Below are 14625 nucleotides of genomic sequence, written 5' to 3' on the forward strand. Positions count from 1 at the left end.
GAAGATGGCAGCAGAGAATGAAATGCTTAGATAGCATCACCGACTCAATGGACATGAATTTGAGCAAACTCTAGGAGATATGGAGGACAGAGGAGCCTGGCATGCTGCATCCATGGGGTCACAAAGAGTCAGATATGTCTTAGTGATTGAACAGCAACAACAACAATACTTACTCAGATATTACATAAAACACATTTATCTTCTATTTTCACACATGGATGAAGATTAAAAAATGGCAACTTTAAGCATATTAGAACTTCTTATTTTATAAGTAATTATAATGCAACATAATTTTGATTATTTCTATCAGTAAGTATAATGTAATTAGTTTTATTATATCTTTTATTTCCTTGAACAATAAAATGTGTTCTTTATATTTACTTTTTACAGTAAATGAAGTGCAGTCTGCAGTCTATGTAGTACTATCTCTTTCTCAAAACAAAGGAAAAAATTATTTTAAAGAAATATAATATGATATTCTTTTTTATATGCCAGTTTTTGTTTTCAAAAGGTTTATGGAACAGTTGAACAACCAAATTCAATATACTGTTGTTCATGCACAACTGAGGAAAATATATGTCAAATTTATATTGCTGAATGTCAGAGATACATTTCCTAAGGGGTTAAAAGTGAAACACTAACATTAAGATACATGATTCTGTATTATATGAAAGTATACTTGCCTTTATGGCTTTACTAAAAAGCTGACTTTTCCAGGTATTTATTAAAGAAAGAATAATAGAATGTCTTTCTTATACTACAGAATGAGACTTATCAACTAAGATTCATTGCAATAATTGTCACTGATGAGGATGCAAAACACAGAAATAGCACTCACTTCAGTTCAGTTCACTTGGTCAGTTGTGTCCAACTCTGCAACCCCATGGACCACAGCATGCAAGGCCTCCCTGTCCATCACCAACTCCCGGAATCTACCCAAACTCATGTCCATTGAGTTGGTGTGCCATCCAACCATCTCATCCTCTGTTGTCCCCTTCTCCTCCTGCCCCCAATCCCTCCCAGCATCAGTGTCTTTTCCAATGAGTCAACTCTTCGCCTGAGGTGGCCAAAGTATTGGAGTTTCAGCCTCAGCATCAGTCCTTCCAATGAACACCCAGGACTGATCTCCTTTAGAGTGGACTGGTTGGATCTCCTTGCAGTCCAAGGGACTCTCAAGAGTCTTCTCCAGCACCATAGTTCAAAAGCATCAATTCTTCAGTGCTCAGCTTTCTTCACAGTCCAACTCTCACATCCATACATGACCACAGGAAAAACCATAGCCTTGACTAGACAGACCTTTGTTGGCAAAGTAATATCTCTGCTTTTGAATATGCTATCTAGATTGGTCATAACTTTCCTTCCAAGGAGTAAGAGTCTTTTAATTTCATGGTTTCAATCATCATTTGCAGTGATTCTGGAGCCCCCCAAAATAAAGTCTGTTTATTTTCCACTGTTTCCCCATCTATTTCCCATGAAGTGATGGGACCAGATGCCATGATCTTAGTTTTCTGAATGTTGAGCTTTAAGCCAACTTTTTCACTCTCCTCTTTCACTTTCATCAAGAGGCTTTTTAGTTCTTCTTCACTTTCTGCCATAAGGGTGGTGTCATCTGCATATCTGAGGTTATTGATGTTTCTCCCAGCAATCTTGATTCCAGCCTGTGCTTCATCCAGCCCAGCGTTTCTCATGATGTACTCTGCATAGAAGTTAAATAAGCAGGGTGACAATATACAGCCTTGACATACTCTTTTCCCAATCTGGAACCAGTCTGTTGTTCCATGTCTAGTTTTAACTATTGCTTCCTGACCTGCATACAGATTTCTCAAGAGGCAGGTCAGGTGGTCTGGTATTCCCATCTCTTTCAGAATTTTCCACAGTTTCTTGTGATCCACACAGTCAAAGGCTTTGGCATAGTCAATAAAACAGAAGTAGATTTTTTTTGGAACTCTCTTGCTTTTTCCATGATCCAGCGGATGTTGGCAATTTGATCTCTGGTTCCTCTGCCTTTTCTAAATCCAGCTTGAATATCTGGAAGTTCACAGTTCACATATTGCTGAAGCCTGGCTTGGAGAATTTTGAGCATTACTTTACTAGCGTGTGAGATGAGTGCAACTGTGTGGTAGTTTGAGCATTCTTTGGCATTGCCTTTCTTTGGGATTGGAATGAAAACTGACCTTTTCTAGTCCTGTGGCCACTGCTGAGTTTTCCAAATTTGCTGGCATATTGAGTGCAGCACTTTCACAGCATCATCTTTTAGGATTTGAAATAGCTCCACTGGAATTCCATCACCTCCACTAGCTTTGTTCATAGTGATGCTTCCTAAGGCCCACTTAACTTCACATTCCAGGATGTCTGGCTCTAAGTGAGTGATCACACCATCGTGATTATCCGGGTTGTGAAGATCTTTTTTATACAGTTCTTCTGTGTATTCTTGCCACCTCTTCTTAATATCGTCTGCTTCTGTTAGGTCCATACCATTTCTGTCTTTATTGAGCCCATCTTTGCATAAAATGTTCCTTTGGTTTCTCTAATTTTCTTGAAGAGATCTCTAGTCTTTCCCATTCTGTTGTTTTCCTCTGTTTCTTTGCACTGATCACTGAGGAAGGCTTTTTTATCTCTCCTTGCAATCCTTTGGAACTCTGCATTCAAATGGGTATAGCTTTCCTTTTCTCCTTTGCTTTTTGCTTCTCTTCTTTTCACAGCTATTTGTAAGGCCTCCTCAGGCAGCCGTTTTACTTTTTTGCATTTCTTTTTCTTGGGGGTGATCTTGATCTTTGTCTCTTGTACAATGTCACAAACCTCTGTCCATAGTTCATCAGGCACTTTTTCTATCAGATCTAGTCCCTTAAATCTATTTCTCACGTCCACTGTATAGTTGTAAAGGGTTTGATTTAGGTCATACCTGAATGGTCTAGTGGTTTTCCCTACTTTCTTCAATTTGAGTCTGAATTTGGCAATAAGGAGTTCATGATCTGAGCCACAGTCAACTCCCGGTCTTGCTTTTGCTGACTGTATAGAGCTTCTCCATCTTTGGCTCCAAAGAATATAATCACTCTGATTTCGGTGTTGGCCATCTGGTGATGTCCATGTGTAGAGTCTTCTCTTGTGTTGTTGGAAGAGGGTGTTTGCTATGACCAGTGCATTCTCTTGGCAAAACTCTATTATCCTTTGCCCTGCTTCATTCTGTATTCCAAGGCCAAATTTGCCTATTTTTCCAGGTGTTTCTTGACTTCCTACTTTTACATTCCAGTCCCTATAATGAAAAGAACATCTTTTTGGGGTGTTAGTTCTAAAAGGTCTTGTAAATAATACATTTACTTATTTATTCAATTACCTTTATTCGGTTGCCTATCAAAGGCCTGAAGTGTTTCTAGCCTGATGATACAAAAATTCTGAGACATAGTCACTGTCTTCAAGAAGCTTAGAATGGTTTGGGAGGTTAATAAATACCACAGACAAACAATGCAATGAGGTAAAGGCACTCATCATACTGAATGTTAGGAATCAGTCAAGCAAAGATAAGAAGGCTGTCAGGGAAATTTCACAGAGGAGATACACTTAAACTGAGTTTTAGAGGATGAATTGGTACTAGCTAAATACAGGCATTTATGGGGAATGGTGCTGGGAACATATACATGAGCAAAGACAAGAAGATAAGGAAGTTCATGCATGTTGGGTCAACTCCAAACAGCATAGAGTGATTGAAATATAAAATGAAGTGCAAGTTACAGTGTTGGGCTTCCAGTTGCAAGATGGAAATAGAAGTTGACATTTTCCCTATTTTATTCCTGTAAGTCATCCAAATAGAATGAGTAGAAAGAAAAAAAATTCTATAATCTCATTTTTAGCCAATCAAGGAAGAGTTAAATCCTAGATGAAACTGGAGGAAAGGTTGACATAAATTATTAGAAATGAAATGAGTGCATTTCCCTTGATTTTTCTATGGCAATGCCTTTGATTGTGTGGATCACAACAAACTGTGGACAATTCTTAAAGAGATGGGAATATCAGACCACCTTATCTGTCTCCTGAGATACCTGTATGCAGGACAAGAAGCAACATTAGAAGTGGACATGGAACAACGGGCTGGTTCAAAATTGAGAACCAGTTTGTCAAGGCTGTATATTGTCACCCTGTTTATTTAATTTATACACAGAGTACATCATGCAAAATGCCAGGCTGGATGAGTTACAAGCTGGAATCAAGACCGCAGGGAGAAATATCAATAACCTCAGATACGTAGATGATACCACCCTAGTGGCAGAAAGTGAAGAGGAACTACAGAACCTCTTGACGAGGATGAAAGAAGAGAGTAAAAAAGCAGACTTAAAAGTTAACTTTCAAAAAACTAAGATCATGGCATCCAGATCCCTCACTTCATGACAAATAGATGGGGAAAAACTGGAAACAGTGACAGATTTCATTTTCTTGGTCTCTGGAATCACTGTGGACAGTGACTGCAGTAATGAAATTTAAAAAAAGCTTGCTCCTTGGAAGAAAAGCTATGACAAGCCTAGAAAGCACAATAAAGAGCAGACACATCACTTTGCTAACAAAGATTCATATGGTCAAAGCTATGATTTTTCCAGTAGTCAGGTATGGATATGAGAGCTGAACCATAGAGAAGGCTGAGCACTGAAGAATTGATGCTATTGAATTGTGGTGCTGGAGAAAACTCTTGAGAGTCCCTTGGACTGCAAAGAGATCAAACCAATCAATCATAAAGAAAATCAACCTTGAATATTCATTGGAAGGATTGATGCTGAAGGTGAAACTCCAGTACTTTGGCCACCTGGTGCAAAGAGCCAATTCATTGGAAAAGACCCTAATGCTGGGAAAGATTGAGGGCAGGAGAAGGGAGTGACAGAGGATGAGATGGTTGGATGGCATCATCGACACAACGGATTTGAGTTTGAGCAAACTCTGGGAGACAGTGGAAGACCAGGGAACCTGGCATGCTGCAGGCCATGGGGTCACATAGATCAGACAGAACTTAGCAACTGAACAACATAAGCAGAGTACATTTATGAGGAAAGTAAGAGGGTTTGCCTTGGTTGTAGGTTCCCAAAAGAACCAGCAAAATCTACTACTCAATGAGAGAGCACACTTGGAGAATTTATGTTTTCACCTAAATTCTTTATTTACAATTGTTAAAACTATTAGCAGGCAACTGCAATTAGTAGGTTACAATGCTTCTTTGGACCTAATTTGGGTTAAAAAGCAGAGGTAGAATTAACTGAAGTATTCATTTAGGAAGGAAGAAATCTATGGTAGCAGAAGAAAGAGAAGACAGAAGAAAATAGAAACTTTGGTGGAGTGGTAAAAAAGGGGAACACTTTCCCTGGCTAAGGAGAAATGAAATAAAAATGACATCTCCCCCTACCTACCAAAAAAAGTCCTAGGTCAAAAGAAAACTTTCAGATAGATACAACATGGTCCTGGATATTTCTCCATGTGAATCTCCTTTAATTACCAAGTCTAAGACAAAACTCATCATTTAAAGGTGAGAAATTTAAATAGTATGAGAATAGGATCTATAGAAGATACTATAAGGACTGATGAGAAAAGAAGTAAGAAAAGCAAGTGTCAGATGACGATCATGGACCAGAAAAAACAATGTGGTGGAGCAAATAAAAATAGTCATGACCTTAAACAAGCAAATCAACTTCTATGAAGCATTAGAGTAAGTGAAACGAAACAAGAACTTAGTGAAGAGAGAAGGAAACAGTAGGAAAAGAAGAATTGCAAATTAGCAGAGTTCAGACGCTAAGTGAAAGAAACTGAACAAAATAAAATAGAAATACAGTTGACCCTTGGACAACACAGGTTTGAACTGTGCAGGTTGAATTATATGTAGCTATTTTTCAACAGTAAATATAGAGTACTACATATTCCATCAATAGAAGAATCTATGAATGTGGCAGAACAGCGTGTATGGAAGGCCAACTATAAAGTTTTGCACAAATTAACCCTTGCATTGTTCAAGGGTCAACTGAAAAGAGTTTAAAAGGATACAAAAGAAGATAATATGTATGAAAGATAGGCAAAAGAGAGCCAATATGTAAATAATTGATGTTTCAATTAAAAAATAATTAAAATAATTAAAGATACAATTCGAGACAATTTTCCTTTTTAATACAGCCTTAAATTTATTCAAGAAAGTGTTCCCTATACTTCAGGGAAACTTGACTCAGAGTGTTCAATACAAAGATATATCCTAGTAGAGTTACTGGACTCAAAATAGGTAAAATTGGCAGCTAATTTGGAAGTGAAGCTAGCGTTTAAGCTCTAGCAGCCTTACTTCAGGTTTAAGCATGTCTTTAAAACATTTTCCTCGACTGTCATTCAATCTAAGGTTTTTCTGTATGAAGATCCAATTTTTAGATTCCGTTTGTAAGAGGCACTTAGATTTCTTTTCAAATTCTTTTCTTTTCATATTGGCTCTCTTTTGCCTATCTTTCATACATATTATCTTCTTTTGTATCCTTTTAAACTCTCTTCCGTTGACCCTTGAACAATGCAAGGGTTAATTTGTGCAAAACTTTATAGTTGGTCTTCCATACGCGCTGTTCCTCCACATTCATAGATTCTTCTATTGATGGAATATGTGGTACTCTATATTTACTGTTGAAAAGTAACATTTTCATGTTTTATTAATACTGTGTTAACTGATTCTGTTGTTTTTTTTTCTCTCTCTCTCTCTTCCCAAAGACTACCATTTGCAACTGCTATCTAATCATGCCTGGATGAAAGCATACCATAGAGAAAGGAGTAAGTACCCTTTAATATATAGCTGGATGAGTACTGCTGGGAAAGGTAAAGGCACACAGCATTTATAGTAAGGGTACTGGCAGAGAAACTAGGTGGAGAGAGCTCTGATCTCAGCCCAATGGCCCCTTAAAGGATTTCCCTTTAGATCAGCCCCTTAGATGATCCCAAGAAAGACTGAACTCTACTACACGGTATAAGTAAGACAGGCCAATTGAGGCAGGAAATTCTCTTTGAGAGATGTCAATGGAAGTGGCTTCTGGTTGACTCATATATTTAGCTTCCTCTGACACCAGATCTTTAAAGTAGCTAGGACTGTTTCTGGAGAAAGAAAGATCTATGAGCAATATGGCAGAGCTAGTGGAAGCGAGGTCAAGCTACACCAGAAACAAGTTTGGGAAAGTTTGAAGGAAACAGTAGAACAAATGACACACCTTGATGCTACCAATAGCTAAACCTTGGATTTTTGCAGGTAATGTAGGATGGGTTCCATATACAAAGACCTTGACACTAGGAAATGCGAGGATGCTTTATGAAGAAATTAAGACCTTACCAGTGAGTTACCGGCTTGGGTACAGCTTGGCAGGAAAGTGCTGAAGGGTGTTCACACTTCTAATCATTTCTGAAGTTAAAGTAAATCTTCGAGAGGGTAAAGATTGTGAGGAAATAACGTACCCAAAGTTCTTGATCTTTCAGCATAAAGAGAACAAGAAGAGATCAGCTTTTTAATCAACTATACTCCAATATAAAATAAAAAGTTAAGAAAAAGATCAGCTTTATATAAGAATTTGCAAAAGTGTTACATGGGGTAATGGAGAATACAGGTAGTGGAATGAGGTGTAGAGAGCTGGGTGAGAATCAACAAGCACTGTCTGGGATAACTTGAAATCAACCTGCTTAAAATGTCAAGGACCTTCTGGGAGCACCCTATTGTTACAATTAACTCTGGAGGGGAGAAAGCTAAGGCCTTAGAAACTCAGATGTTAAGTTGGTCAAAAGAGAATTATGGAATATTTGGAATACTTGAAAATCAAACATGTGAATTTCATACAAATAAAATAGCACTCTTCAATATGTTCAATCTGGATTTAGAAAAGGCAGAGGAACCAGAGATCAAATTGCCAACATCTGTTGGATCATAGAAAAAGCAAGAGAGTTCCAGAGAAACATCTACTTCTGCTTTATTGACTAAAACCCTTTGACTGTGTGAATCAAAACAAACTGTGGAAAATTCTTAAAGAGATGGGAATACCAGACCACCTGACCTGCCTACTGAGAAATCTGTATGCAGGTCAAGAAGCAACAGTTAGAACTGGATTTGGAACAATGGACTGGTTCCAAATTGGTAAAGGAGTACATCAAGGCTGTATATTGTCACCTTGCTTATTTAACTTATATGCAGAGTACATCATGTAAAATGTCAGGCTGGATGAAGCACAAGCTGAAATCAAGATTGCTGGGAGAAATATCATAACCTCAGATATGCAGATGACACCACCCTTATGACAGAAAGCGAAGAATTAAAGAGCCTCTTGCTGAAAGTGAAAGAGGAGAGTGAAAAAGTTGGCTTAAAGCTCAACATTCAGAAAACTAAGATCATGCCATCTGGTCCCATCACTCTGTGGCAAATAGATGAGGAAACAGCAGAAACAGTGACAGACTTTATTTTGGGGGACTCCAAAATCACTGCAGATGGTGATTGCAGCCATGAAATTCAAAAATGCTTGCTTCTTGGAAGAAAAGTTATGACCAACCTAGACAGCATATTCAAAAGCAGAGACATTACTTTGCCAACAAAGGTCAGTCTAGTCAAAGCTATGGTTTTTCCAGTAGTCATCTATGGATGTGAGTTGGACTATAAGGAAAGCTGAGTGCCGAAGAATTGATGCTTTTGAACTGTGGTGTTGGAGAAGACTCTTGAGAGTCCCTTGGACTGTAAGGAGATCCAACCAGTCCATCCTAAAGGAAATCAGTCCTGAATATTCATTGGAAGGACTGATGTTGAAGCTGAAACTCCAGTACTTTGGCTACCTGATGCGAAGAGCTGACTCACCAGAAAAGACGCTGATGCTGGGAAAGATTGAAGGCAGGAGGAGAAGGGGACAATAGAGGATGAGAAGGTTGAATGGCATCACCAACTCGATGGACATGAGTTTGAGTAAGCTCCAGGAGTTGGTGATGGACAGGGAGGCCTGGTGTGCTGCAGTCCATGAGGTCACAAAGAGTCGGACACAACTAAGTGACTGAACTGAAAATAGCAGTATTATGTCTTTCCAGTGGCTCAGTGGTAAAGAATCCCCCTGTCAATGCAGGAGACTTGGCTTTGATCCCTGGTGGAGGAAGATCCCATACGCCTTGTAGCAACTAAGCCCATGTGTCACAGCTATTGAGCTTGCACCCTAGAGCCTTGAGCCACAGACACTAAAGCCTGAGTGACTTAGAGCCTTCGCACACAGAGAGAAGCCACCACAGTGAGAAGCCTGTGGACCACAGGCTACTAGAGGGTTGCCCCCACTCTCCACAAGTAGAGAAAAGCTCTCGCAGCAACGAAGACCCCGCACCATCAAAAATAAACAGATAAATAAAACTATAGAAAAAAGAGCATTGCTAAGGAAACATTCTCCCTGGAGGAGGAAATGGCAACCCGCTCTGGTATTCTTGCTTGGAAAATTCCATGGACAGAGGAGCTTGGCTGGCTATAGTCCACTGGGTTGCAAAGAGTCAGACACAACTGAAGTGACTTAGCACGCACAGCACAAGGAAACACTCCATGCAAAACAATAAAAAAAAAAATAGCAGTATGATCGCCAAACTACTTGAAAGAATTTAACATTTACCCTTCTTTCTAACAGATTTGATTTTTATACAAAATATCAGTTAGATGAAACAGCTTCAACACCTGAAGTAAATACACAAGCTTAAAACCACTTTATCTTGAAAAATCTAAATAATTTATGCAAAGAAAAGTATGTTGGCTTGTTTGTTTAGCCTGGACTGGATCATCTGAATAACTGCCTCAGCTTTAGATAGTCAGTGTCCAGCAGAGGAGCTAGTGAACTCGTTATGTGACTTATCTGAATTGAGATGTGCTGTAAGGGTATGTATAAATCAGATTTAGAAGACTTATGAAAACTAATGTAAAATATTATTAATAGTTTTTCTTTTAATGTCATGTCAAAATGATAATATTTTGGATATATTGAAAGTGAAAGTGTTAGTTGCTCGGCTGCTGCTGTCGCTTCAGTTGTGTCTGACTCTGTGCGACCCCATAGACGGCAGCCCACCAGGCTTCCCTGTCCCTGGGATTCTCCAGGCAAGGACACTGGAGTGGGTTGCCATTGCCTTCTCCAATGCATGAAAGTGAAACGTGAAAGTGAAGTCACTCAGTCGTGTCCGACTCTTAGCGACCCCATGGACTGCAGCCTACCAGGCTCCTCCGTCCATGGGATTCTCCAGGCGAGAGTACTGGAGTGGGCTGACATTGTAGTTGCTCAGTCGTGTCCAACTTTGTGACCCCATGGACTGTAGCCCACCAGGCTCCTCTGTCCATGGAATTCTCCTGGCAAGGATACTTGAGTGGCTGGCCAGTTTCTTCTCCAGGTGATCTTCCCAACCCCAGAATTGAACTTGGGTCTCCTGCATTGCAGGTGGATTCTTTAACCCTCTGAGCCACCAGGGAAGCCCAGTATATTGGGTTGAACTAAATTAATTTTATCTGTGTTTTTCTTTTTAATGTGGCTACTAGAAATTTTTATTTTATTTATTTTTTAACATAAATTTATTTATATTAATTGGAGGTTAATTACTTTACAATATTGCATTGGTTTTGCCATACATCAACATGAATCTGCCACAGGTATACATGTGTTCCCCATCCTGAACCCCTCTCCCACCTCCCTCCCTGTACCATCCCTCTGGGTCATCCCAGTGCACCAGCCCCAAGCATCCTGTATCATGCATCGAAACTGGACTGGTGATTCGTTTCATATATGATATTATACATGTTTCAATGCCATTCTCCCAAATCATCCCGCCCTCTCCCTCTCCAACAGAGTCCAAAAGACTGTCCTATACATCTCTGTCTCTTTTGCTGTCTCACATACAGGGTTATCATTACCATCTTTCTAAATTCCATATATATGCGTTAGATGTACCTTATATTCCTATTGCAAAGCACTGGCTTAGACATTACCTTAATAATATATTTAATAAAAATTCAAAAATCTGATGAATGCTTAAACAAAAATAGTTAGCTTTTTTGTATAGCATAGGAAGTTACATTTTTGGTACATGAATGCTTAATTTTAACATTTTAATATATCTTCATTACATGTAACATTATATTTGATCAACTTTTATGTGAGATCAGTAAATCTTAAACATATTTCGGCTAAGGGTTCTCGAGATGGTGAATGTTTTAGAAGTGCAATTAGCATTTCATCAAGTAATCATTCCCAATGTTTATAAAACAACATTTTAAACATTCAGTTCAGTTCAGTCGCTCAGTTGTGTCCAACTCTTTGCAACCCCATGAATCGCAACACGCCAGGCCTCCCTGTCCATCACCAACTCCCGGAGTGCACTCAGACTCACGTCCATCGAGTCAGTGATGCCATCCAGCCATCTCATCCTCTGTCGTCCCCTTCTCCTCCTGCCCCCAATCCCTCCCAGCATCAAAGTCTTTTCCAATGAGTCAACTCTTCTCATGAGGTGGCCAAAGTACTGGAATTTCAGCTTTAGCATCATTCCTTCCAAAGAAATCCCAGGGTTGATCTCCTTCAGAATGGACTGGTTGGATCTCCTTGCAGTCCAAGGGACTCTCAAGAGTCTTCTCCAACACCACAGTTCAAAACCATCAATTCTTCAGCGCTCAGCCTTCTTCACAGTCCAACTCTCACATCCATACATGACCACTGGAAAAACCATAGCCTTGACTAGATGGACCTCAGTCGGCAAAGTAACGTCTCTGCTTTTGAATATGCTATCTAGGTTGGTCATAACTTTCCTTCCAAGGAGTAAGCGTCTTTTAATTTCATGGCTGCAGTCATCATCTGCAGTGATTTTGGAGCCCCCCAAAATAAAGTCTGACACTGTTTCCACTGTTTCTCCATCTATTTCCCATGGAGTGATGGGACCGGATGCCATGATCTTTGTTTTCTGAATGTTGAGCTTTAAGCCAACTTTTTCACTCTCCTCTTTTACTTTCATCAAGAGGCTTGTTAGTTCCTCTTCACCTTCTGCCATAAGGGTGGTGTCATCTGCATATCTGAGGTTATTGACATTTCTCCCGGCAATCTTGATGCCAGCTCATTAGAAACATTTAATTCTCTACCTACTTCATTATTTTGATGGGGAATCTTTGCTCTTTGTCTTTAAATGTACATATGTTCTACTTGAAATAAATGTTATATTTTTGTAGTCATCTGCTTCACTGGTTTAAATGTATCTGACTTTCTGTGAAAATTACTGGCTTAGATTTGGGGAAGAAAAAAAAAGAAAATCTGTGTAGAAAGAAAATTGTTCATTTATATTTTTAGTGTTAAGTTAAGTTAATAATTTAGGGGAGTGTGCCTTTAATATTATTATTACTATTATCATTTTAAATATGAAAATCACTAATAAAACCATATCTTTAATCAGGATATAGTCTCTTACAATTCTAAGTTTATGCTGACCCCTATTGGTTATTATGTCCTCATCTGTTTCTGGCTTATTCTTACAGAACATATGGTAAAATATTTAAACCTGTTTACATTTAGAATTACAACCATAAAATACTTTATAAGCTTTTCTCTCCTTCTAGATGTAAAATTTTACTCATCCTTTAAGACAATTTATTTCAAGTGCCCAAGATGTTTTAGCCATCAGTAGTTTCAGTGTTGGTCTACTGAGGACAGGAGAATTAAACAGCATAATCCATAATTTACAGTGAAATATAACCTGATTATTTTCCTTTAAAAATATGTTCTATTTTCACAGTGTTCCATAGCTTTATCTCATTAAGAAATTATCTTTAAAGTTTATGCAGAAATTTGTACAAGGGCAGGAAAACCTTGGGATTAAAGGTAAGTCTGACTTCAGTTAACCTTGACAGAGGGACACTAATTTCAGGTTAAACTGGGGACTTTTAAAGTGATGTGCAAGATACCGTACTATTTCCTTATGGGTATAGATGAGGAATTACAGGAGAGGGTAGAAGGCTATAGACTGCTGGTTTCTGGACATGGGCATCTCCAGCAACAAGTAGTGGGGGAAGAATTTTCTGTGGATGGCCACTAAAACATATAGAGTGGACCACGGCAGCAGCAACCAGCCAAGATAACAGTGGCAATTGTCCTTTAGGTCATTACTGATAATCTGCCACTGGAACTCTGTACGTTCCATATGCTTCTTAAAATTGGCAGCCCCTGAATGAGACCCTAAACCAATTTCTTCACAGTCTATGTTTTGCAGATATAGTAAGAAAGGGAAAAAAATCCCTACCTCTTAAGAGTTTCAACAATGTTAATTTTCAGGGATTAAGAACTGCAGCAGCCCAGGAGTTGGTACAGGGTAGTTCCAAAAGGTACAGTGCCAGGAAACCCAGAATGTCAGTTCCATATTGCCGTAATAATGAACCCTCAAGAAGGAGTAGTGTGTGACTATAAGGCATCCATAACTAATTTTTAAAAAGATCTGTCATTATTCACCAGGTGGTACTAGTGGTAAAGAACCCGCCTGCCAATCCAGGAAACTTAAGAGATATGGGTTTGAGCCCTGAGTTGGGAAGATCCCCTGGAGGAAGGCATGGTAACCCACTCTAGTATTCTTGCCTGGGAAATCCATGGACAGAGGAGTCTGGCGGGCTACAGTCCACAGGGTCGTAAAGAGTCGGACATCACTGAAGAGACTTAGCATACCTGCATATCATTATTTACACTTATTCTGGAGAAAGAAAATCAGTCATGGACTATGCCGTATGAATTTAATCTGAAGCACGGCCTAGTCTTGTTTTTCTTAAACTTGTATTTTAATATAATCTGAGAATTAGGGATAATAAAAATGGTCTCCTTACATATCAGATAGTAATTTCCAGAATATTAAAGAGCAAAGATGTATTTTGATCCTATTCTGACTTGAAACTAGGCATAGATTGCCATAGAAAGCATAAAACTAAGTATTTTCCTTTACACTGAAGGTATGGTTTTATTCCCATGAAGGTACATTCTGAAAGCAAAATTAATACTTGGGTAGATACTCTCATAATACTTAATGACTGATAGTCAGTAGGTCTAGATTTCAGAGTAACTTACTTATTTGGTTACATTAGGGTAAATTTTGTGCCCAGTTCATCCTGGGTATTACATTGGCCTAAGTTGACTTTTATTAATGTATTATTGAAACTTTTACTATTACCAGGATAACCTTGGTAACCCTGCTCTCCATTTTTCTCACGTTATAATTATCACAGTCATCCTCTACTTGGGAGCTTTAATTCTTTGTTCATCCATATACGACAATGAACCCAGAATGTTTCTTGAGGAAAACCTTAACCCTGACTGTCGTATTCCAGAATTTTCTCAGCCCACTTCTTGTCCATGTCTGCTCTGACCTGTGTCTTGTTCTTACTCCTGAATTTCCCCAGGAGACTATTAATTTTCAATTCCATTTGTTTTAATGCCAAAATTTTTATCTTGTCCTTAATTTTGGCAAAGAATATAACCTTGAGCTCTCTAGTGCTCAGAAAGATCTAGTCTTTTGATCTAATGATCAAAAAAGCTCAATTATGGAAAATTATATTTTAGGAGGATGGCCAGGAGTCTAGGCAGTCCATCCTTCATGAGAGATATTAACACATGTTTCATGGGGGAAAAAAAG

The sequence above is a fragment of the Oryx dammah genome, unplaced genomic scaffold (genome assembly GCF_014754425.2).
Source record: "Oryx dammah isolate SB20612 unplaced genomic scaffold, SCBI_Odam_1.1 HiC_scaffold_4, whole genome shotgun sequence".
NCBI lineage: Eukaryota > Metazoa > Chordata > Mammalia > Artiodactyla > Bovidae > Oryx > Oryx dammah.